This window comes from Tursiops truncatus, chromosome 1, assembly GCF_011762595.2.
Source record: "Tursiops truncatus isolate mTurTru1 chromosome 1, mTurTru1.mat.Y, whole genome shotgun sequence".
NCBI lineage: Eukaryota > Metazoa > Chordata > Mammalia > Artiodactyla > Delphinidae > Tursiops > Tursiops truncatus.
Window position 1 is genome coordinate 121,693,406 of NC_047034.1, and position 26,615 is coordinate 121,720,020.

Genomic DNA, 26,615 nt, shown 5'->3' on the forward strand with positions numbered 1-26,615 from the left:
TTGATAAAATGTATTCATAAAATGATAATATGTGTGTGGGTTCGGTAAGGGTAAATAAGAGAAAAAGGGATTCAAGAATGTGTAAAAACTTACTGTGATGTACACATATGCCAAATGGATGGTTTTTGCTATAAGAAATATATGTCCTGAAGGCTAAGCATGCATGTTAGATTTTTATGTGCTTATTCAAACAAACCAATTGAAATAAGCTTTGATGCTACAAGTTTCTCTTCTTTGTGTGTGTATATGTGTGTGTGTGCTTCTGGTTTTATGTTAACATAATCAATCAGATAATGCCTCATAATCGTAAAAATTAACTTCACTTTAGAAATCATTCATGGAACTTTTGACCTCATAGAAACAATGACAGGATCAAAATGAACCTATCATTTTAAAGAGAGAGGATCAGTTCACACTCTCATCATCATATGTGTACACATTTACCAATGTTCTGTAAATCAGTTGGAGGGACAGATTATTATTATTAGGAGAAAGTTAGTAGAATATTATGGATATAGAACCCTGTGTGCATGTTGGAAGTTTTAGGGAATTGATAAATGATCAATTCCCTAAAACAGATCAAATGATCTGTTTGTATAGGGATTGATAGTTACCGAGTTATCATGTAAAATTTTACTCTAAATAAACCTTTTACTAACATGGAAATATATAAAATTAATTGAGCCACTATTTATACATAGTTGACAGTATCAAAAGTCAGCAAAAAGACAACAAAATAGGTAGCAGAATCTGCGTAACAAAAACTAAATGGTAAATGCAGAATAATTTAATGGAGAAATTATTTAATCATTGTCTATCATATGTGTTATCATATATCAATATTTTAAATGAATTCTTATAAAATTTTAAAAATGATTAAGTAGTTATATTCCATCCAATGGGATTGCAGGTAATTTATTTCCAAAGAACCATTTAGTGACTCTGTTTATATCATGCATCATTATTAGTTATTCAGTTATATTAGCAGATGCATACTTTCTTGCTTTGATGAAAAGTTAAACCAAAATGTTAATTTTATAGAGGTAACACTTGATTTTTGTTATATTGACATAATAGAACACAATCTGAAATTAATGTTTAGAAACACCATTTTTTGTTAGTAAGAAGTCAAAATATGTGATTATATCTCTGCATTATGGATTAAAAATCTATTTTTCCAATTTCAATGGAAAAAATAATATTTGAATAAATATTCAAAGCCATATTTCTATTTATGTCTCTCAGTTAGTGGAAATTTATTAGTAATTATCAGCAAACATTTTTCATATCTTTAGCATTTATGAAGTCATTTCATGTAAATTATATCTTATACTTTCACAAAACCTGTATAAAGTTGTTACATTAACTATTTTCTTTAGAAATAAACACACACAAACACACACATAGCTGAGGATTAGAGGGTTTAAGTTAATATTCCTAAGAAAATATACGTGATATTTGGTGTAATTACAACATGTATCCATTTATTCCGACTCTGCTTCTCATTAATAATATTTAATATAGCTGTAATTGACCAATGGGATTCAAAATTTCCATTCATGTATAATTTATATTGGCTAGTGTACTAATATTTCTCTTTATTAATAATATATTTAAACATCTTATTATACTGAGACAAAATTCTAAGGCAGTGACTTCTTAATGCTATGCATTAAAGAAATAAATAAATGAGGATTGGGAAAAGAAGAGAGGAAAAGGAGAGAAGAAATGAACAGACATGCATTTTACATTTCACTATCTCACATGAAAGACCAAGATAAGATGGTTAGATCAGATAGTCCTGCCTTTGAACCCTTTCTCCACCTCTTCAAACTTATGTTCTTCAGCAAATGACATGAGGAATACAAACTTGTATCATGAGCAACATAATGTCAATTGTTCTTATTATATGACTCCCATTACTATATTTATCTTCTTTGCAAAAAGAAAATGTGTAAAACATGGAAGTAAATATCTTTCAAGCAGTGTAACCTTTACCTTCTTAGACAGGTTGTAATTTATGGCTTCACTAATCCAATCATTGAACAAACACCATTTCATCAGAGTTTTGGACCTCCATAATACTAGTTGCTCAGGATATAGAGTTGAATAAAATGCATCCAAGCACTTAAGAGCTCATTGCAAGAGTGAAAGACATATATACAGTGAGGGGAAATATAAAATGACATAATTCTGAGAGCCCAGAACAGAGGTACATACCATAGCATGAAGAACTTAAGAAGACTTTAAAAAATCATATCCTTGAGCTGAGTTTTAAAAGATAAATTGGAATTTTCTGGATGCTGGGGGAAGGAGTATGAGATTAGTATGAGTAAACCTAAGGAGGTGAGAAATAGTCTGAAATTTCAAGCACATCAGTTGTATTTTATAGAAAATGAAGTGTAAGAGAAAGGTAAGGGGAATTGCTACATTCTACTGCTTTTGGGGGAGAACTTTCTGAGAATTAGTACATAGCTCAAAAACATAATTATATGTTTAAAGAGAAGATACAGTAATAGATTTTTATAATGTGACAAAAAGTACAATTTATCATTTAAATAAAGACACTTTTCCTGGAACTAAAAGAAAAATGAGAGAGTGGGCATCAAGCTGGCTGTTGGCAAACTATTGAAAGTGAACTTGAAAGTGTGTTATATTTATAAAATATCATATTTTTGTGTTAGACTTTGAGGGGAAGATTTAATGGCTAATGAACATATATTTATGGATCTAGGAACAGATATTGAAGACATAATATATGTTAAGGAGTAACTCGTTTATTGTTTTGTTTTTAACTGCTGTCCAGAGCTGGCACTAAACCATTCAAAAATTAAATGCCAATTCCGACTTGATGGCCTGACTATTGTTTAAGTAAACTCAAAATAATCATTTAATTCTTATTAGAATAGTAGAAATGTAGAGCTCAGAAAATATCCAAATTTAATATCACTATGAAGCGGAAGGGTGATAGCTAAGTTTCATATGAAAACAATTCTTTGAGATTTTTGTGAATCATGCAAATAATGTAAATTTTGCAAACATTTCCCATGATAAATAGTAATAACATATAGGACACAGAAGGCTACGGACAGTATCTCAGATATTCAGGAGAAATAGATACCATTGACTTTAAATAAAAAGTCACTAAAGAAACTCATTTTTTAGAAGTATAGGCACTAAAAGGAAGAATATGATTCATTTTCCTCCAATTAACAAACTGTTGCCAAGAATTAAACAACGTCAATTCCATAGGAGGTATAACCTGCAGGCAGCTAAAGTATTAAATATAGAGCATGTGAAGATTTAAAAGGAGGTGTGACATTGGTGGTCACACTGAAACAGAAATTTATGCCCACAGTTATTGAGAAAAATCCCAACCTTCTTGATCTCTATAAGTTCATAATTTACTGATAAAACTGAACCTTTTGAAACGTTCATCTTTCTGAAATTGCTTGGCTTTGAAACTTAATTATGCCATTTTCAAGCAAAGACACAGCTAGAGAATAGCATAGGGTAGCTAGTGTGAGTGCCTTCATATTCATCTCATGAGAGTAAAGAGATCAGTATTTAACATCAATTTAACATTTCTTTGGCTCAAGGAACCAAAGCTGTCCTAAGGCTTAGAATGATTTAAATATTCTTGATAGTATTAAACTCTTCCTTATGCATTGATTAAGTTGACCAGAGTGGAGTGGTCAGAAGGAACATTGCATGAAGCATTTATGTAAGTAAGGAAGTGTATCATAGTAATTAAGACATTTTTACTACAGCCATACATGCCTAAATTTGAATAGTGGCTCTACCACCACTCAATTTCTTTGTCTCAGTTACCTATTCTTCAAAATAGGAGTTAAAAAAGTACCTAACCCAACAGGGTTTTGGTAAAGATTTAATAAGATCATGCATGTGGAAAGCTCTTACCTCTCTACCTGGCCTGTGGTTCAGTAAATATTTGTTGCTATTATTACACTCCTTTAAAATATACTAACTTTGATTGGGTCTTACATAGCATGTTTATAAATTTGTAATTTTTATCTCCTGAGCATTTAATAAGAATAAAAAGTAAAAGAAGCTCAAAATGTTATAGCCCGAACCCAGGAAAACATAGCAAAACCCAGACTAGGTTGTATTATCAGTTGTAAGCTGTTGTGTGCAGCATTTAAGAAATTCCTAAGGCCAACTCTTTGATTTAACTGATCAAATCAAATAAGTTGAGAATTAAGACTCAGCAAATGATCACTGAATACTTGACAGGATTGAATACTGTTTTAGGATCTCATCTATGTTATTTCAATAAGTACTTTCTAGAAAAAATGTCTAATACAAATTAAACATATATATGTCCCTCAGGTGACCAAAAATGGTAGAGCTTGCTGATAAACTTTTGAAGATTAAGAAATGTTATTATTAAAGGCTGAGTTCTATAGAACTCTCAACTGGCAAATTGTGATGGGTGGGGATAAACCTCAAATAAAGAAATCCTACCTAGTTAAAAAGAATGACACTGGGAACCCGAATACCATCTCTCTAGTAAAAGAAGAAAATCTGTTTTCAGTGCATTGAAATTGGCCACCTAAAATGACAGCATCCTAAGTCCAGAGCATTAGACCACAACAGTGGTTGCCTTTGAAGCAGCAAAAGAAGAGAAAATTGACGCAGATTTTTTTTTTCCTGTTTACGAGGAAAATTGGCAAGCATTTTACTTGAGAGAGAGAAAGAAAGAAACAACGAAAACAATAACAACAATAACTGATATGGGTATCACTTCCCTCTATTGGCGAGTGAAGATCCTATAAAGGACACCAAGGAGTAGGCTATCAGAAGACTGATGACAGTCTTTTGCAGAACATTTATTTTATAAACATTTTCAAAGGGTTTCTAAATGTTTTATCTCATTGAGTTCTCAAAGGATCCTATGAGGTTTTATCTCTAAAGATGAGGAAGCAGATTCTTAAGACAGAATAGAGTGCAATTCTAAGACTAATAAATGGAGAGTTGGGAAGCCTCAAATTAAGACAATTTTTTCACATTAATTAGCTTTTTGAGTTTCTTGAGCTTATGTAAATGAGGTGGAATAGCCTCAGTAGTACCTTAAAACCCATTATAATGATTACATTATCTCAGCTTGTGTCATTTCTGTCTAATACGTAGCTAAACTGAGACTAGCATTGGAAGAGTATCATCTGGCCCAGTCCCTTTTTTTTTCTGTTGCTGTCTCTCTGGAATGGTTTAGGATATACATTACCTTAGTCAGGAATTAATGTGATATCCAAGATGAACCATTCTTGTGTGTGTGTGTGTGTGTGTGTGTGTGTGTGTGTGTGTGTGTGTTTTATTAATTTTTATTTATTTATTTATTGGAGTATAATTGCTTTAAAATGTTGTGTTAGTTTCTACTGTACAGCAAAGTGAATCAGCTATGTGTATACATATATCCCCTCTTTTTTGGATTTCCTTCCCATTTAGGTCACCACAGAGCACTGAGTAGAGTTCCCTGTGCTATACGGTAGGTTCTCATTAGTTATCTATTTTATACATAGTATCAGTAGTGTATATGTGTCAATCCCAATCTCCCAGTTCATCCCACAACTCCCTTTCCCCTTGGTATCCATATTTGTTCTCTGTGTCAGCATCTCTATTTCTGCTTTGCAAATAAGATCATAAGATGAACCATTCTTAACAATACAAACTGCCCAATAAAAGCTACTTAGCTTGAGTAAGGAGAACAGAATGAGTGGAAAACAGATGATAGATATTCAGGAATTACATGTTTTTGTGAGAAGCACCTAACATAAATTTCTATGAATAGGGAAAAATTTGTGACAGAACTTGATTTTAGTTAACTTTTTGAAAATCATGTAGGAAGATGGCAAAACGGCACGTTGAACTTTAGCTAGCTTGGGGCAACTCAAAGGTAGCAGAATGATCTAAACTTTGTTAGATGAGGTGCTCCAAGTTAGAAGTGGAAAGAGCAGCTCCTACCAGAGAGATGTTTTTTCACTGGGTGGAGATAGATCTGTTCTGTCTCCTAAGACAGATTTCTGGGTTGACAGGTTACAGAATGGGTAATAGTTAATCACTTCTGATGATCCTGACGGTTGCAACTAGTGTTTAGTAAATTTAGTAAACTTTTAAATCTAAAGCCTCACTCTACATGATCTTTTGTATTTCATATTACATCAGATCTAAAGAATGAAAACATAACAATGCCAACATAGAGCATTTATTTTTTCCCCTATTTGGATGAATATAGTTCATGTGTGTGTAGCCTTTAAGTTAACCAGTGATAGAAGGGTTTTATGAATCATCTCCATTGCTTTGGGTGCAGGAGGATTTATTATAAATATGGGTCTTTAGCACGTCTGCATTTATTATACAGCTGAATGCAATATATTAAGAAACATCCAAATAGTAATTTAAGAATAATTCCCACCAGATACTGCTTTTCATTTCAGGTTTTGACCTAATAAAATATTAGGTTAGATTTTATTTATTTATTTATTTTTCATCTAATCTCCCCTCCTGTTGGTGACCTCATGTAGGAAACACCATGGTAATTTTGGAAAGCCCTCTTTAACCCATGGAAATATCTCAATGAATTTCATTTCCATTTGCATAGTCTTTCTCCTACTTATCTCTCAGCCATTCTACAGCTCTCCTGGGAAGAGGCAGCTCCTACTGTTTCTAAGTTCACACACCCTGCACAAGAAATTGCTAAGTTTATTAGTCAGTCACAAAAGGTATATTCATATTTGATTGATTACTTTGGAAAGTTCAGCTCTTGGCTTATACTATATTTTGTTGAACTATTATTCAGTCTTCCTTGTGCTCATAGTTCTTTAAGGCAAAGGGAAATACAACTGCAAAACTGCATAATGTAATTGTTTTTATTCTGAACATTCAAATTATCTTTTCCTTTAATAATTGGATAGGTATCCAGGTTTATCTAATCAGTGGCAAAATAAGAGCAACGATATTAGTGATAATTAAGGGAGAGAATGAAGATTAAAAGAGAAGCAAAAGGAGGCAAGAGAAGTATGAATTAAAAGCCTGCCATGTGCCAGGAATCATGGGAATTGCTTTGTACTCATTGTCTTTAATCCTTACAACATTAAAAACTGGTGTTGTTATACTCAATTTAAAAATAAGGTATTTGAGGTTCAGAAAGGTTAAGTGACTTGCCAAAGACAATTAAACTGGTAATAATAGCTTTTGTTGAGAATATCCTATATATTATGACTGAGCTAAGCCCTTTTTCATGTGTTACCTCATTTAATTCTCAGAATAGCCCTGTGAAGTAAGTATTGATTTTATCCACTTGTACAGGTGAAGAAACTACAGAGAAGTTAAATAATTGACTGAATTGACAAACTAAGTAGAATTGCTTAGCAGGGATTCAGAGCATAGTAACTAGTACAAGGACCACATGGTTCACAAAGATCAATCAGATATTGAGGATCCTTGCTGGAGTTTGTTTGATACAAGTTTATAAAAGTATGGTATAATTAATATGAGTGGCCGCTGAGCCTTCGCGCCCGGAACCTGTGCTCCACAACGGGAGAGGCCACAACAGTGAGAGGCCCGCGTACCAAAAAAAAAAAAAAAAAAAAGAGTGAATTTTGTACAGCTAACATGAGGATTTAGCTTAAATCACACAAAGAGAAAATCAAAACTCTTAGCCAGGAAATCCAGTCCTGCTGGTCCAAGCCTGTTATCTGGCATCTCTAATGTTCTTTCCATCTTCTCCTCCTGTCATTTTTAGTGCATTGCATGAGGATCGCTTACTCCTCAATTATTCAGGACCCAACCATTGTTCTTTCTCTCATGTGCGATTTCCTTCCCAAAGCTTTGATTTGTCATGCTCTCTCTTTCAGTTCATAAAATTTATCCTTTCTTTAAATCTTTTTTCCTGTACTCTTTTCTCAGTTCTCTTGAACATTGTCCCTTTTGATTTTGCCAGCTTTCTCTCCAGCTCTCTTACTTGGTATGTCCTTTGCTAAATGTCTTTTTGCTGACTTCTTGCAGATATCTTCTGTGTCCTGCAGTCTAAACAGCCTCTCTGTTGCCAGTGGTGTGGCTGTCGCTGCTACTGACCCAACTAAGCACAGAGATAAATCTTCATACTGAATGCACTCTCTTATAGCTTCTTTCATTCTTGCTCACAGCATGTGAAACTCTGACTTTCCCTCAAAGCTCCTTCCAGTATTGGCACAAAAACTGCCCTCTGTGTAAAGCCTGAAGTTCTTTTCTTAACCAGTTCGATAGAGAGAAGGAACATTTGTCTGCTAAGACAACTAAGAAAAAAAGTTAAAAGAAAGTAAATCAATAAAATTTGCTCTTGGAAACACCTCATACATGTTTTTTCATTATAGCTCAACTAAAAGTTAAAGTTGTTGGATATCCCTTTAAACATGTCATGTACTTTCATATGGCTTTATCTATATTCATGCTTATCCTGCTACTTGGAATGCTATCTTCCAACCTCTTTCCCCATCACTATTTTCCATTTAAGAAATATTATTCATACTTGAAGGCCAGTGTCAAATGTCAGCTCATTTGTGAAATCTTTTATATCTTCTCCTCTGGCAGAAGAAATAACATCTCCTCAAGTTTTTATGCATTTTGTAGACGTTTGGGTTACAGGATTTAGCAAACTGTACTGAAGCTGATACAAATAACTGCCACTGATACTAAACTTTAAGCCCCGTAAGTTAAGACAGTTTTTCTTACTTATTGACCTGATATTCAGCATCTGGTATTAGACAGAGTTGGTGATCAGCAGGTGGTTGATTTATTTATTTATAGTGTATCACTTTAGGTCCTCTGAGAAGCAGTCATCAACCCAGGGTTGGATGTGCAATACCTATAAGAGGGAACACTTGAGAAGGGTAAAGGGGATGAGGTAGAAGTAGATAGAGAGAGCCTTCTGACACTGACACAGGCCTGACACCTGTGGAAGGGGAGATGGATGGAAGAAGGATTGAGGAAGTAGAGTCTTAGAATGCAATGCAGTTCTGAGAGTTCTTGGCCTTACTGGTGTTAAGTCCCTGAGCAAAGGTCAGAGGAGACCCCCAACAGTGAGAAATGACTTAGTTCTAGTATCCCTGTGCTTTGTCATTAACTGGAAGAAGCTCAGAAAGCTTGGCCTTGGCATAAATACCATGGTGGATGTGAAGGTGCACAGCTGGGAATTGTCAATCAAGCATACTCTCTGTAGCAGAATCTCTTAAAGGAAGTTTTGAGGTGCCCATCTCTCCACCACCATGCAGTGCTTTAATAGAATATTTCTCTTTGCATTCTCGCTAGGTTAATGTATTGGTGGAGGAAGCAGTTACCTTTAAAATCATTATGCCAGTAATACCAAATTAGGAGGAGGAGACCTAGATTTTGGTCTTGCTTTTAATACGTAGTAGTATGAATTCTGCGTGTCACTATACCATGTGTGCTTGAGTTTTCTTCTATATAATATTATATAAAATGCTTTGTTTCCATTTTAAGGGAAATATAAAGTGCCACAAGCAGGACTATTCTTCCAGGCCACAAAACAGGCCTTCCTGTTGGCCCTTTCCCTTTTTTAACTATATATGGTTAATTAACTGTATATATATATATATATATTTATTTATTTATTTATAATAATGTAAAATTTGTATTTTCAAAATCATTCCAGTTCAGACCTCACGGAACCAGATTTTAGTTTTAAGGAATGTTTGTACATTTGCACAGTTGGGTATATATTCTTCCTTGGCAGGTTTCTTCATTAGGGGTGCATTCTTCATTAGAACATTCAAAATTGAAATAGAAATTACATCCTTACCTTTGACTGGAAAATAGAATAAAGTATATAGCCCTTTATGCTAAACTAATTTTCAGAATTTTTTATCAATTTACTTTTATAAAATTTATTGCAGTTTCCTTATAAACACTGTTTTTGGTATTATGGAAAAACCAATGCAAATAGCTAAATAATGCTTTAATATTTATTAAGCACATAATAGCACTGTTCTGAGCATTTCACTTCTAACTATCCTGTATTGGTTAGTTATTGTCATAAAAAATACAGTGTAGAAAATAAATACAGGAACTCAGTCATATTCAAGAATAAGTATATATTGAGGCTACAAATCTACAGAACAGTTTTTAATTTGTGGCTGAGGAATTCGTTGATCTATTCAGAACCTTTGTTCTGGGACTAGGAGAGTAGCCCAGACATGATCTTTTTTTGTTGTTGTTGTTATGTCAAAAGTGCTAATGCGTAAATAAAAACACTGAAGCATTTTAAAGTCTAGAACTAGCCCACTGTCAACCTCATTAACACAAGCCCAAGTAGTCAAGACACAAAGAAGTAAGGCATGTCCACAGTAGAAATGTCCTGCAAAGTTCATGGCAAAGTGTATGACTGTAGGGAGAGATGAGTTATTGAGACCAATAATGCAATATAACACATACACGAAAAGGTAAGTAATTTTTTCTCATTCTCATTTTATAGATGAGGAACATAAGGCATCCAAAAAAAGTTAAAAACCTTCCCCAACTTTCAGGAGGCTTACGTCTTGTTGAAAATATGACAAAGGTATAACCTTAACATAAACAGAGCATGCAAGTAGTATATGATTTAGGAAAATAATAGAATTTTCAATAATTGCTATGGAAGCATAGAAAAAGTCAGTATTGTAGGCTGAGGAACTGGAAGTAGACTGTGAAACATGGCTAGAATTTAAATAATCAGATAGAAGGAAAAATAGCATTTTACATAAGAAAATAATGGAATACAATCAGATATGGCCATATGTTTGGGGGACAATGGGTAGACCAGAACCAACATAATTGTTCCAAAAAAGACATAGGGTATCTGGTTGTAGAAACCGGGATTAGTGATAAGTCTGACACTTGGAGAGAATTGATTGTTGTGGGCTGTACGTAATGTTGAGAAACCAGCTGGATGATTATTGTTTTGTATTGATATAATATTAAAAAGCCCAAACTTAGATGGTATAAGAAATGAAAGAACTGTTGTAGGGACACATTGGGAATGAAAAATAAATAGACTTGTTGACATATCCCATACTGGAGAAAATGCCTGGGAATAAATGAATTTAACCACAAGGGTTTGAGCTTGCGCATAAGGAAACTATGTGTTGAAACAGGAATACTAGGAAAGGGGTCTGGGTTCCTGGGAGAAAGATGCTGATTTTGGTTTTGGATATGTTGAGTTTTAGATAATAATAGAGTTATATCAGAGAATTAGAAATTAGGAGCTAGAGTTCATAAATAGAGAAGGATGGAAGTTTTAAGCATCATTTACTGTGGGGTTTGAGTTAAAGCTACAAGATAAATATTGGAGGATTGATATGTAAGAAAGAGCTGAGGATCAGGAATGAAACAAATCCTGCATTTGGAGAATGGGGATGATGAAAGGGGTGATCCTAAAAGGAGCAGAAATGTCGTTATCAGGACACCAGAAGCAGGATGTATAGGGAGCAGACACTAAGAGCAGGTGAAATATTAAAATGTGTAATTGCCTCCAATGCTACAAACACATCTACAAAAAATTATTGGGTTTGATTTTTTTAAGGGTATTTTTGACCTAAAAGGGTGCTGTTTCCAATAAATTCTTGATGTTTGACTTGAAAGAAAAGAATGAGTATCTGGAGAGGATAGAAATGGAAATAAAATAGATCATTGAAAAGTTTAGAAATGAATAAAGGTAGCACAGTGGTTACCAGCATGGAGAATAGGGTCAGCAAGCAGTTGATAATGATAATAATAATAATACAATGCTAGAGCATTCCAGTCTATATCTAATGCATTTTGACAACATTCTTTGATCTATTTCATCAGGTGGCTGAGTAAATTCTATACAGAATCTCAATATGTCATGCACCTGGCAGGATGATAAAAAAATGTAACTAACACATCTAATGAGCAGATAATTGTTAGAGCTAGGGAATTCTAACACATGGGAGAAAAAGAAGTGTTACAACATTGCTAGACACAGTGTAAGGAAGAAGAGCTGTATGGGACCTCAAACCTCTGTGAGTCATTGGTGTCCTGATTTAGCCTACTTGTTCATGCCAGCTGTCAAGCAGAATCAGTAGAGGGCAAGAGAAGTGCTGTAACAGGGTGCCACTGAGAAGAGAACTAATTGAGATTCTCCAAGCCAATGGATATGTGAGGTTCAGAGGAGTAGATCAGCTAATGGAATACACTGTCTTTAGGGACTGACCATAAAATCCATGACATACAATTGGCTATTGATCACACATTCAACATCTGTGATTTTTTTTTGCGGTACGCGGGCCTCTCACTGTTGTGGCCTCTCCCGTTGCGGAGCACAGACTCCGGACGCGCAGGCTCAGCAGCCATGGCTCACGGGCCCAGCCGGTCCGCGGCATGTGGGATCCTCCCGGACTGGGGCAGGAACCTGTGACCCCTGCATCGACAGGCGGACTCTCAACCACTGTGCCACCAGGGAAGCCCCAACATCTGTGATTTTTTAATAAAATTAAGGACAGAGGATAAAAGAGGAAAGAGTGGTCATTATTTTGATTAAACTTGACAAATTGTTTCCTGAGTCTAAACCCCTCCCACTAAAAAATGAACAAAAGCAAAATAGAAAAAAGAAAATATTTGTGCAATATCCTTGACTTCCAGTTTCACTGTATTAAATAAATTCTGTGTATGTCTTTGAAAAAAACTCTCCTTTTAAAGACTTCTGAGAAATTGGTTAATACTGCTCTTTTTAATTTTTAAGATCCTGAGCTTCTAGAAAAGTGTGCATTTTTCAAAGGCCATAGTTAGAATCTAAAAAGCAGCAAGCTAAGCTTCTTCTCATTGTCATCATGCACTTCTCAACAAGAGACCTTATTGGCCCCCCTTGCACTGTATGTTGTAGGTGTCCTCTAGTGATTGTAAAAATAATCTGTGAATGTACTGACATTTTTAGGAGGCTTGGGGAAAGAAAAGAAAAAAAGGCTGTTTTCCACATTTAAATAGTGTTGTTGTGTTGGGAAGAGGGGTTGTTTTTTATCCAGAAGGTCAGACTATTAATGCTTTAGGAAGAAAAAAATAGCCAATATGAGTAAACTTTTTGAAGAAATTATTACTTTCATAAACAGTTGGTATAAAGATTAAAAATATATGCATTGATTTCTATAAGAAGAAAATAATTCAAAACATGGAATTATATATGTATACTGATATCCAATGCAATATTACTTATAATAAAATATTGGAAATAAATAAATATCCAATAATAGGAAAATGGTTAAACTGTGATATGCACTAAAATGAGCTTCTCTAATCATTTCTTAACCTCAGTTGGAGGCACTGCATTCTAGTCAATTTAACTAGAAACTAGACATTATCCTTGACCTGTTTTCTTACTCATCGCATCACATCACATGTGCCTGGTTTTGAATCTTCACTCTGCCAATTGCTAACTATGCACCATAAGTAAAGACCCATACCTTCTCCATGACTCAGTTTCTTCATTTGTGAAATAAGAATAACAGTAGTACCCAACTCATTAGGTTAAACAAGATCTTATAGCTACAGCACTTCAGTCAGTGTCTGACAGATGATAGCTCCTCAATGAAATATTACTTTTCACTATTATGAAGATGATGGTGTAATCATTTCTATAGTCATTCCATTTTATATGCAGAAAGTTCATTGAATTCATCTTGAAACTGACTTTTAACTGTTTCCAGACTTTGCCTTTTTGTCCACTTAAATCTAGCTCCTATTTTGTAACCAGTATATGAACTATCTAGGTTTGGCCATTTTATTTTCCTGCTTTAAACTTCTCGGCAATCCTCCCTGACTTACATGTCAGGGCACGTAGTCTTCCCACGATTGTCCCTGCTTACAACCTCAAGCCATTTCTCACCACTCTGTATTCTGTTTCGTGCTCAAGCCATCCTAAATTGTTTATCCTTTCTTTCATGGAATGCCAGGCTGTTTTTCTTAAGCCAAATGCATTTATCTATGTCTCCTTTGCCTGGGAATACTCATCCACACTTAACATTGACTGATTAACTTCTACTCACCCACCAACAGTTAGCTCTATGAGTTTGACATCCTCCTGGAGCTTGGCTTAGTTAGGTGTCCCTTCTCTGGATTCTCATGATTCTGTGTAGCACTATCATCACATCTACTACCTTGTATTTTAATTATCTGGTGTCCTTCTTCCCAGTAGAGTTTGAGTACAGTGATATTAAATTCTTAGGATTATGTATCCCTTGTGCCTGACACAGTGCTTAGAGCATAGTAGCTGTTCTAGAAATGCTTTGAACAATGAATGTTGATTGGATATAATTGTTATGAATATTGTAAAGATAGTTATGAAAAGTTATATAGTCGTAGGAAATGTTTGTGACATCTTATGAGGTGAAAGAAAGCAAGGAACAAAATTCTATATAGCATTCTACATTCCACTGTTAGAACTCTGTAAAAAATCAGAGGTGAAAAATTGTTGATTTATGAATATCTTGATATTAATTTTCCAATTAATTTCTAAGACAAATTATTTAATATATCTCAGTACTAGTGCAATGTATGTACCTTTCTTAGAAAATCTTCAAAAAGATTTAGTCATCTCCTGATTTTTAACTGTCTTCTAAAGGCCTACAAAATATCTTACAGTGTTCATAAATCTTCTCTTCTCTGCTGTTATATACATAAGGGCTACATAGATACATTCAAAGCAATGGCATACAATAGTTGTATTCACAGTGCATTGCCTCAATGCAAGGTTAGTGTAAGATGTGAAGTGTATGGAATCTCAATTTAAAAAGCATAAAAAATCCATTTTGGAGAAAAATAGCTATAATCTCAAATTTAATTCTGTAATATTTCTATAATATTTGATTCTGTAATATTTCTAAAAATTGTAATCAATAATTTTCTTATAGATAGAGAATATCAGCACTTGTATTCACATATGACTCTTAAGTTTACCCCCAGTTTAAACACTTATTTGAAACTAACTCATAGTTTTAATCTCCAATATATTTTATCTCAGCACTTTTGAGTAATGGACTATTTCCTAGAGAACTCCAATCAATCATGATGCTATCACATTAGTAGCAATTTTAGACAGTTACAAAGAGGGAAAGTAAACATTCTGCCTTTTAGGTGGCTTTTGGAAACCACATTTGAAAGCTCAATTAGACTATTAAACTTATCATTGTCATAAATAGAGGAAAGGGCAGGATGGGACAGAACATTGATTGGAATCAGGAGACCAGTGGTATCTTCTAGATACTATTTCTCTTTTCTATTGGTTAATTTTGGACAATGACTAGCTTCTGACATTCTTTTGTGATCATTCAATTTATGAGCATTGCCTGAATCAACTCAGACTGTATTCATTCTTTATTGATGGGTAGTTGCATAAGCACATCTAATAATTATAGTGATCCATTATACTTAAAAGAACTTTATAATTTACAAAGTGATTTCAGATGCACCACATCTAGACCTAATCTACACAGTACTTAGTGATAGAAAATATTTTCCACACATCGCAGATCAAGTCTCAGAAAGTTGGAAGAATCTGCAAAAGCTTAGTGAACTCTTGCCTTCTAATTCTGTGCTTTTCTTTTTTTCAATACCCCACACTGCCTTCCTTGCATCATGGTAGTGCAATAAAATAGAGGATTAAAGTTGTGTAAAGATTTTCTTTTTCATCTTTTTAAGTTTTACATAAAATAACATCCTGGCCTTTTGATCCATAAATATTTGGATGCAAACTTATAACATCATTTGGAAAGAGTAATGTGGTTTAAAATAAAGGCACTGGGCTTCCCTGGTAGCACAGTGGTTGAGAGTCCGCCTGCCGATGCAGGGGTCACGGGTTCGTGCCCCGGTCCGGGAAGATCCCACATGCCGCAGAGCGGCTAGGCCCGTGAGCCATGGCCGCTGAGCCTGCGCGTCCGGAGCCTGTGCTCCACAACGGGAGAGGCCACAACAGTGAGAGGCCCACGTACGGCAAAAAAATAAATAAAAATAAAGGCACTTAAGTTAGTAGGATCAAAATATCTTTGTATTAATTGAGATCAAGACACTTGACTAGCTAGGTGGCTTGAGGAATAGCAGTGAACCTCTCAGGTCTCAGTTAACTCACCTGTAATGTAGGATTTAAAATAAAGCCTAGTGTAGCAAAACTATGGAGACAGTAAAAAGATCAGTGTGTGTCAGGGGTAAGCAGAGATGGAGGGATGAATAGGCAGAGCACAGAGGGTTTTTAGAGCAGTGAAACTACTCTGTATAATACTATAACGGTCAGTATATGCCATTATACATTTGTCAAAACTCATAGAATGTACAACATCAAGATTGAACCCTAATGTAAATTATATACTTTGGGTGATAATGATGGGTCAATATAGGCTCATCAGTTTCATCAAAGATACCACCTAAATCACTGACATTCTGTAATCCTGGTGACTTCTCCATTCTGCCATCCAGTACCAATGCTCATTTCACAATATCAAAATACTTTGTTTCAGTCCACCAGTTTTTCCCTTCAGTTTCCTCTTAAGACAACTTTACTTTAAAATTAATGGCTTGACAAATTGGTCTCCAGTCATCTCTCTAGAAGGACATTTTGACATTACAAAAGTTTAACTATAAAAAATACTGGGTTTACAAGCAGATCAATTCTGAATGACTGATATTTAGTTGTTGAAAGAAAAGTTTGATATTTTAATATGCATTTCACATAATTTTTGATATTTTCCTATAAAACTTCAGAAAATGTATTAATATTCCTATAACAGTTCTTGGAAATTTATTGATTTTTCTCTTTTTTAATTTGGAGTTCTAAAGTTGATTCTAAATAAAAGTTTGCCCACAGGGCTTCCCTGGTGGCACAGTGGTTAAGAATCCGCCTGCCAATGCAGGGACGGTGGTTCGAGCCCTGGTCCGAGAAGATCCCACATGCCGCCACTAGGCCCATGCGCCACAACTACTGAGCCTGTGCTCTAGAGCCCGCGAGTCACAAGTACTGAGCCCACGCACCACAAATACTGAAGCCCGCACACCTAGAGCCCACATTCTGCAACAAGAGAAGCCGCCGCAATGAGAAGCCCGTGCACCGCAACAAAGAGTAACCCTGCTCACCGCAACTAGAGAAAGCCCGTGTGCAGCAGCAAAGACCCAACGCAGCCAAAAATAAAATAAATTTTTAAAAAAAAATTAAAAGTGCACAACAGTTTGCCAACATTCAAGTATCGATGTTTTTATAAATAACTTACTTTTATCCTGTATAAGTAGGATATCAGTAGTATTTGTCAAGAGTAAATTACAACAATATCTATGGCAAAAAACCCAAAAAACAAAAAAACAGTCCTTGGAGAGGAATCAGAAATTATTTAAAATAACAGCAGATAAAGAATTGGCAGCAAAAATTGATCTCATTAAACTTCAGAAACCTAAGTTTAAGAATCACAGTCTGTTTCTCGTAGGCAAACATTTAACTAACAATGCTAATTTTACTTGTCAGCAGCTTCTGAACTTGACCTTACTCAGCGTTTCTTTGATAGACTCTCCAATAGATACCAGTAAGGACAAAGGGATACTTTTGTGTGTTCTTAATACCCATGAACCACATGAGGATTTTTGATCCTCAGTATATACACCCAGATTTAGAGAAATAGAGCATTCTAATATCTTTATACTGAAATTCTTGTAAACAAAGTAATATATGTAGAAACTATTAGATTCTATTTCTTGAATGGGCACTTTTTCTTTTAATTTATTTTTCTACATTAAATTAGTTTGGAGAAATATCCCTTCCTGCTTCTCACAGGAAGAGGGGGAAAGTAGCCATTTTTGAGACTCTGTTCTCTTTAACAAGGCCTTCCCTCAATGGAAAGTATTTTACCAGAGCCTACCTAACTTGGAGAAATGGAAATACCCAACTCCGGTCTCCTGTAGTCTTCCTATTTCATGTAAGGGTGGGTTGGGGGAACAGGGGAATTAGAAGTACTTGTTTAGGTCACAGCCAAGGGGCACAGTCTCATTAAAAGACTGAGACTTAATCACAGGAATGCAAAATGCTTCCTTTCCCACCACAACTCACCACCACATCAATAAGGTTCCTGTTTAATAAATAACAGGTGAATAGAACTGAAAGAACTGTGTACGTCAGATTTTATTCAATAAGAAGTCTCGGTGGAAACTCAAAGACCACAGGGGATACACAAACAAGGACACAGAGGAAATGTTAGCTTCTGATACCTACAACTATGGCAAGCAGTAAATATGGCAAATTAGCAAACTTAGGTACTTAGATGTAAAATTGTAAACAAATGCATTTTTTCCATTGCTCATTGAAAATAAACATAGGGCTTGTAAAGATGCATATTTAAAAAATTAAGTACTTTCCTGGCTCTGCAACCCCTAAAAGTTTTTGAGTTTTAAAAGTGATAAAATTTGCATTTATCTGTTCATTCCACATTGCATTTTGAATACCTACCATGGGCTAGGCACTCGTGTTACTGTAGAGATCACAACAGCCCAGTACCTTGTCCTCATGGAGCTTATATTCTAGCTGTGGGGAGACAGACAGTAGAGAAATAAATGAGTTAAAGCATATAGTGTTTTAGATGGTAATAAGTTCTATGAAATAAATCAGGGTAAAAATGAGTTTGAAATTTCAAATAGCATGGTCAAGAAAAATCTTGAAAAGGTTATATTTAAGGACAGGTCTGGAATATAGATTCATGTCAATTAAAAAGTAACAAAGACGTAGTCGAAACATTCATTCCTTAATTCAAAAAAATATTTGAGTGCTAGGAAGTGTGAGACTCTGAATGCTTTGGAGTAGCACAGAACTACCTAAGGCAGGGGAAAGATTTCTAATCCCTGGAGGGCTTATATCCTATCAGGACATAGAATATCACAAAAGAGGTTTTAAAAGAGGTACAAATGAGGGAATTTTGTATGTGTCTAAATAAAACAATTTACATTATAGAAAACATAAGGAAATGCAGATTGGAATTCTCTGATTAATTATAAACTCCTGAAACCAGTATTAATGATCCTACACTTTTTTTTTATTTTCCAATATGGTGGTCTCAAGCGATACCTCGTATTCCTCTTCTATTGAACATTTTTGTGTTAAATATTTCATTTGTCTTTCTATTCACCTCTAATGTGTCAGTGGACCTTTAACTGACATTTGTTAAAGCTCACTAAATTTGGAAAAGATTCTCAAGGATTAAGAAGTGTCAGAAATAATTCTGTGTTAAAAACAAAGGGTCAGAAGTAAAACCTCATCAGTATAGATCCATTTAATGGAGAGCTTGGCATAAATTTTTCATCACATAAAAAAAAACTTGCATAAAAAAAAGAACATTTGCATAAAGATAACCATTGGAGAGTTTATACTTCATTAACATGTTGAATCTTGTAAAAGGTCAGAAGCAGAAATAATATTTAAAACCATAAAGAAGAACTCAATAGAGATAATATACTTAATTCCTAAGTTATAAGATTACACACTCAGTCCAGGCCTGAGGCAAAATATCTTAGAATAGATTATTTAGTTAAAAATAGGAATTAAACTGCTATACAGCAATATATCTATTATGAAATTAATATATAAAATAATAAATTGTTTATCAAGGACAGTTGAAGTCATTTTAAAGTCCAGTAGGACAATATTTAATAGAATGTCCTGAAAGTTGCACCTTGCTGATGTTCAGGGAAAAAGTTGTTTAAAGCTGATTCAAAAATATGAGTATTATCTTTAAAGGTCTAATTTACATTTAACACTTTCCTAATATAGGCATTATAAGAATTTTTTTCAACAACACTTAATGAATTTTCTTCATAATAACTGCTGAATATGTATAAATATCTGACTCCTTTCAACTTCCTACTAATTACCCTGATATATTATTGTGGAAATAAGTTTAATGTATTTTTCTTACCCCAGATTTTTTAAAAATTCAAAAACCATTGTTATATCCTCTTCTTTCTCTTTTGCATCTTCCATTATTCTCAGTTTCACCCTAATTATCTCAGCTACTATGCATTAGATAAAGTTTCCAAACCCACCAAATGTGTAGTCACTTTCCCTACCTCACAGTTTCTGAAGACTGAGGTCACCCCCATGGCTACTCCCTAGTAGAGCAGGGTGCTTTCCTGAAAAGAGAATCCCACTAATCCTACCTAAATCCGTATTACCTTCTTTTTCGTAGCCACACTAGTCAGGGTCAAAAGAAAATATTTTCATTTTCTTCTCTTCAAAATAGTTCATGTATGTCTACTTTGTGTATTTAGACAGAGAGAAAAGGAAAAGAGAAAGCGGGCAAGAAACAAAAGAAGAGACTGATTTTTCTTTCACTTCATCAATTTCTCTCCAAGATTTAATGTAAATACCTTCTAAATAATGGTCATGCTTTTCTCTTTCTGGAATATGAGTTACTGCAAAATTTGTGAACACCCTCAGTTGTAAATTTGGAACAATTAATGAGATGAATTTATATAAACCAATGAATACAGAGTGATGCATTCGTTTGAAGGAAAGCAGTTGATTCTAAAGTGAGAATACTATGTAATTCTTAAAACTTCATAGGATATTAAGTGAAAATCTTTCAAGGTTAATTTAAATTTCACTTTATAGACAGAGCTCAATTAAAATAAACTGTCTTGAGCAAACAAAAGTTTCTGTTGAAAAGATGCAAGAAACCTGAAATTAGAGGGTAGTTTTACAGTGCCAATAAGAAGCACTAGAAAGCGAAATATCATTTACATTTTCCCCTTTTGCTTTAGACATATTGATTTGATCATTTTAATTTGTACAAATTCTCATATATTGTATACCACTCTATGCTGCATTTAACAATTATTTATTTTATTTGGTTTACTAAAAATTTTTATTTACTTTGAAAATACTGTAATATTGTGTGAAATTATTCAATTCTCAAGTACTTATTTACCCACAATTCAATAATTTAAAAATTATATTTCCTGAATTTTTTCTTTAACTTCTCTGTATTATAAAATAGCTGAGTGATTTTTTTTAATTTCTCTTTATTTTATGATATTTTCATATCACTTTATACTTTAAAGAGTGAAGCCTAAGGGAAACGTAGTCAAAGAAAAGACTAGGAGGCTTTGTTTGTGATACAGCTAACATGGTAGGACATTGTAGTTTGGCCAGACAGAACTCCTTTCTCATTGTTGGGATAGCATCTCCTTGTTTTGAGGAATTGCTTCCCACCTCAAGCTAGCAATATTGTCTGAGTGATAACGGCCATGAGTTCATAAATCTCATCCCTGTACCCACAGGGGGTTTCTAAGGCATTTGTGTCTAAGCTAAGGTTGGTCACTCATAGCACTTGATCATTTTTGACTATAAAAATTAATTCAGGAGACAGTCATTTGAACGAAACTTTTTTTTTTAATCTGAGATTTTATCTTTTTAACCTGATTCTTGGCAGTAAAAGTCCCTTTACTTTTTAGCGATAAAATGAAAGATGAGAGCCCAAATCTTCACTGGCTCCAAATTTGAAGAAAAATCACTATTTTGAGCTTTCTTGTTGAAGAGAACAAGGCATACAATGAAAAGGAGAGAAGGTAGAGAGAAAACACCTGGTCTCTAATTTAATCAACTCTGTACCATTTCCTTTCCTAATTATAACAACTCTTTCTTTCTAAAGTAGTTCAATTTGTATTCCTGATCCTGGAAATTGAAAATGTTCCTAATAAGACAGTTAGCCAAGCAAAAATATCACTTATTCATTCATATCTAATCAAAAGCTGATGTGCTAGTTGATATCAGTGAGACACACATTTAGAAATTATCCATAGTCTTCCTTTCCCTCTTGCTACCTGTCTCCCAAGGTAGCAGCACCTAAAGACTGAAAATAGTGGGGAGGATACTTCCCAAATCAAGGGATATATTTTATTCAACAAATATAGTACTACTGCCAATTTTATAAATATTTAGATGCTGAAGATGGACATCATGCCTTGCTACAAAATCTATTTCAAGCTTTCAAGAAGTCAGACTTGGTAAAGAGGAGGCAATTGCTTAAAAAATATGAAAGAGGTAGAAGGAAGGAGAGTTGCCTAGAGAAGAGTATGGCAATGAAAGAGGACAGAGTAGGAAGCTCTTCTTGTCCTGTCGCAGGTACACCAAAGATGGCACCTAAAGGAAATTTGCAATGTTCCATCCTCTCCAGAATTCCCTGGGTGTGCTGTTGGATTAATAATCTAGGAAACCTGGTGTTGTAGCTACAGTAGAATCATTGGTTCTAAAAATGCTGATGGAAACCTGTATATACAGATATCCTCACTTTCTCACTTGTTTTCATGAATTCATATTTTATTAATTAATGTATTTAATATTTTGTTTGACCCACTGTTTTCCTCTACATAAACAATATATCTTCTGTATACCAAAATATGCTTCACCACAAAACTCTTTTCTCAACAAGAGGGACCTTGCTAATTAAAATGTCTAATGCTACATTCCATGTAATAGTTGGAGACAACTGTTGTTGATGTTTTGCTATTCCTTTTTTCAGTACTTTTAGTTGTTAATGGTAATTTCCCAACAGGTATTGTTCTGATAAATCATAATTGTTTAATATAATAGCTATAATGATAGATCTAATATCATGAACTATGTCAAAACTCATGCCGTCTGCTCCAACAATTCCACAAAAGAGCAAATGGTTATATTAATGTGAGAAAAAATTAGAGTGTCAGATTTTAAAGGGTGTTTGTAAAAATAGAGAAAAAAACATTTTATTTACCTTTGACTGGGGAGTTATTTACAGTAATCCGTACTATAAGCAAATGATATTTTAATTTAAAAAGCTTCTTCTTGTCTGTCAGATTTTCAGTGTTATACCAATAAGTCTAACTATTGCATTAGTTTAAAAATCCCAAATAGGTGCACTTAATTTGGTTCCTCCTACCTTGATTTTCTTTCTGTTATGGTAAAAGAAGTGAGAAAAAATGGGGGAGATAGCAAAACAAGAATAGAGAGCTGTAAATGTAAATATTCGAGACCCTGATGATCTAGACAATTATAAGCATTAGGTACTCTACAGAAAAAGTGTAAATTCTAAAAGCACGGAAAATATTTAAATTGCACAGATATTTCATGAGATTTTCAGTTGGATCTTAAAGTATTTGTATGAGTAAAATGGTTAACATTTGGAAGCTGAAAAAGGATTGGATATCATTTGAAGTGGGCTCACAAAGTACAAAGTGGAATATTGGGGAAATATCAGCTGGTTTCAGATGCTTGTGAGACAGCCCTTGAGAAAGTTGGTCTTTAGAGTGAAGACAGCAGGTAGAGGCAATGAGTAGGGATGATAAACGGCAGTCATACCTGGGCTTAGGCCACTCAAGAATATTCCTGCTTTTGTCACACATGCAAAGAGAAAACAGTTTTCAAGTCAACGAGTTACATTCTGAATGTAAGCTACATTCTTTTAGAAATGCATTAGGTCCTCTAAAGGGTCATTTAGGCTGTCAGGGCAGCAGTTCAACACAAGATAAGCTGTAGCTTAAAGGAAATAATAGGCTCCATGCCAGGCTCAAGGGACACTTAATTCAGTGGCCTGCACACTTGCTGAACTTGATGGAAGCCTAGCTTCACATTCACCCTATGATATTTAAAACTTTTAAATGGTATTATCTTTACTTAAAATTAAATATCTATCTATCATCTATCTATCTATCTATCTATCTATCTATCTATATATATATGCTTGTCTGAAGATTTATGTAAGTTATAATTGTTTTATAGTCCTTGTATCCTGGGGGTATTTACTCCTGTGGTATCTCTGAATGCCATACATGAAACTGTACTTACAAGAAAATGCTCACTGCCTATGATGCTGTTCTTATTCTGTTTTTGCAATTGTTCATTTTCCATTTCATAGTCAAAAACATGACCCATGATGCAATAATCAAATAACACACTTTATTTCTACTTTCTTATGTTAAGAATTGAAAACAAAAAGGAAAACAAAAAGTATATGTGCATATATGGTCCAAGGAGAATAGTGTATCATTTGCCTTGACATTGTTTCAGAGAAGGACAAAATTCATGTTTCAAAGTTTCGAATTGGCTTTTGTAAAGTGACACCTTCAGATAGCTTAATAAATCAGATAAGTGGGTCAACTCTACTCTAAGCCTAGTTTAGCAACTAAATTGTTCTAATACAACATTCTCATAAAACTCCATTTGGTTTATATGTTACTCAAATTTCCAGCTTGACTATTTTCAGTAGCTAATGCTTTCTAATCACATTTGTGTGTTTATGGTCTAGGGCATGGTAGAAAGAAAGCAAATACAAGAAAAATAAGCATAAAATAATAGCAAGAATGCTTTTAAAACATATGGTTATTAACCAAAGGCTTTACTGCAAATATTTAACTTCCTGTCACAGGTTAGCAGTATAGGCTGTGGAGGCAAGGTTAGGATCTGGGCCTCATTGCTTAACAAAAAGATGACCTTAGGGAGGTCATATATGCTGTTTCCTTATATAGAAAGCAGGAACAATGTTGGTATCTGTTACAAGGATTAACTGACAATTTAATGATTGCTCAATATGTGTAATCATCTTCATATACTTACTGTAAAATAAATATAATCCAGAAAACTAGTAACATGCTTAAATTTGGGATGGCACCATTTTAGAATACTGATGAATTAGTGCATTACAACATTTTTGGTGACTCACAATATTTTTCTAATCTTTTTCCCAAGAAAAACTGGCTTTTATAAAATTCTATTGTATGGTTTTATTTCAGGAATGCAAAATAAATGAGAGATAATATAAATCTGTATTTTCTAAACACCAGCAATCTGTAACATTACTGGAAAAATTGTCTAAGACATAGCATTCCTATCTTATCAGAAAACTATATCTTTCTCAAAAATGTGAAATTATCACTAATGATATTTTAATTAATTATGATTTACTTAGGTGTACATTATTGCAATTGCTTTTTAATGTTTCCATTAAGAGAGCAGTCGTTTTTCTTTTTTACACTGTATTCCTAGGGCTCAGGCAGTGTTTATTATATTATAGATGTAGATTTTTAAGAATTTGTTTTTGAATGAAGTATCACTTAAATGGTTCTAGCTTTTGCTGCCTATATGAGGTCACATAATGAGATCATGATGACTTAATGCCCAAATTATTAGTATTTAGGATCCTGTTTCAACCTGTCTCCTGGTAATTTTTGGCGTGTCCTGGAGATGGGCTTCTAAGAACAAATCTTATGTTATACTCTGGCCTCCCATTGTCTTGAATATATTGCTATGTTTGCTGCCCATGTTACATAAGATGTCATTGCTGGGCACAGTAGTTTTCATTGATGGTGGTCACTCTTGACTTGGGGCAGTGGGGCAATGGCTTTGTTTTTCTGTCTTTTCCTTGTGCACTCAATGAATATATACTTTAATTTAACTGAATTAAATAATCTAAAGCTGGCTGTGGTTATTACCTTTTCCATAATTCCTGACAGCACAACTAAGCCTAAACTATAACTTTAACACTAGTTGAATGAATAATTAAGGACATACAGGAAAAGTATAAAACACAGAGAAGCATCATTCTTGGCCTTCATGTAGGGCTGGGTTTCACAACAGCTGTAATATGGACATTTTTGACTAGATATTCTTTTACTAGGTAGCTGCCCTATGCCTTGTAGGACATTTGGTAGCTTCCATCACCTAGATGCCAGTAGCATCCTTCCCAGCCATAGCAATCACAAATGTCTCCAGACATTGCTAAATGCCTCTGGGGAGCAAAACTCATGATTGAGATCTATTAATTTGGGGATAAGGACAAGCTTATGTCTATCCCTAGAAATACTTCAAGCCATCACATACCTAAGAATTCACACCTAAACTTCCACAATGGTTGTTAGAGGTTCTTTCTCAAACCAGTCTAAGGGCCACCACCTAGTATCTTCTTTGCTGCCCCAGAAATGGCCTCTTCCCAAAGCATGGATCCTTGTGCCCCGCAAGTCCATCTCTTTTCAAAATCTGTCCCAGATTATGATGAAAAAACTCTCAGGGCTTCACGTCCCTTTAGTAGTAAATTCTTTTCATTCAAACTCTGGAGTTCCTGAAACAACTGCACAAAGTAGCAGCTTATGACTCAGTAAGTACATAATAAAAAGTATCCACATAACTGAACAGTGCTAAGCACAGCAATTCTCTGCTTCTTTCACAGAATTCAATCCGCCATGAAACATGGATAGATTTTTGCTGTGGAGATACTTAAATAATAGTTTCAGCGTGGTGTTTTTATCTGTATTTCCCTAAGTACGAAAGGACTGACAACAAATATAAAAATCCAACTCTTAGCCTTACTTCACATTTTTATATAGCATTGTTCTACCTTCATAGAGTCTTAAATTCTAGCCTCAAAAAGAATGTTTTGTTAATAAAATGGCACTTTTTAACATTCCGAGAATGCTCCATTTATATAAAAGGCTTTCTAATGACCTTTCTGGAAAAACAACACAAGGGAAACCTCTTTTGTTAGTATTTCAGTGACATGACATTGTCATGATAGAATCTATGTATATATTATTGGAAACTGAGTTTATTTTAAAGTTCC

The 26,615-nt window shown here is 34.4% G+C and overlaps 1 protein-coding gene across 1 annotated transcript in view; it reads left to right on the forward strand.

Moving 5' to 3' along the window:
- The window catches only part of NEGR1 (neuronal growth regulator 1), a 913,167-nt gene that overhangs the window by 90,965 nt on the left and 795,587 nt on the right, over positions 1–26,615 (forward strand). The window lies entirely within an intron of this gene.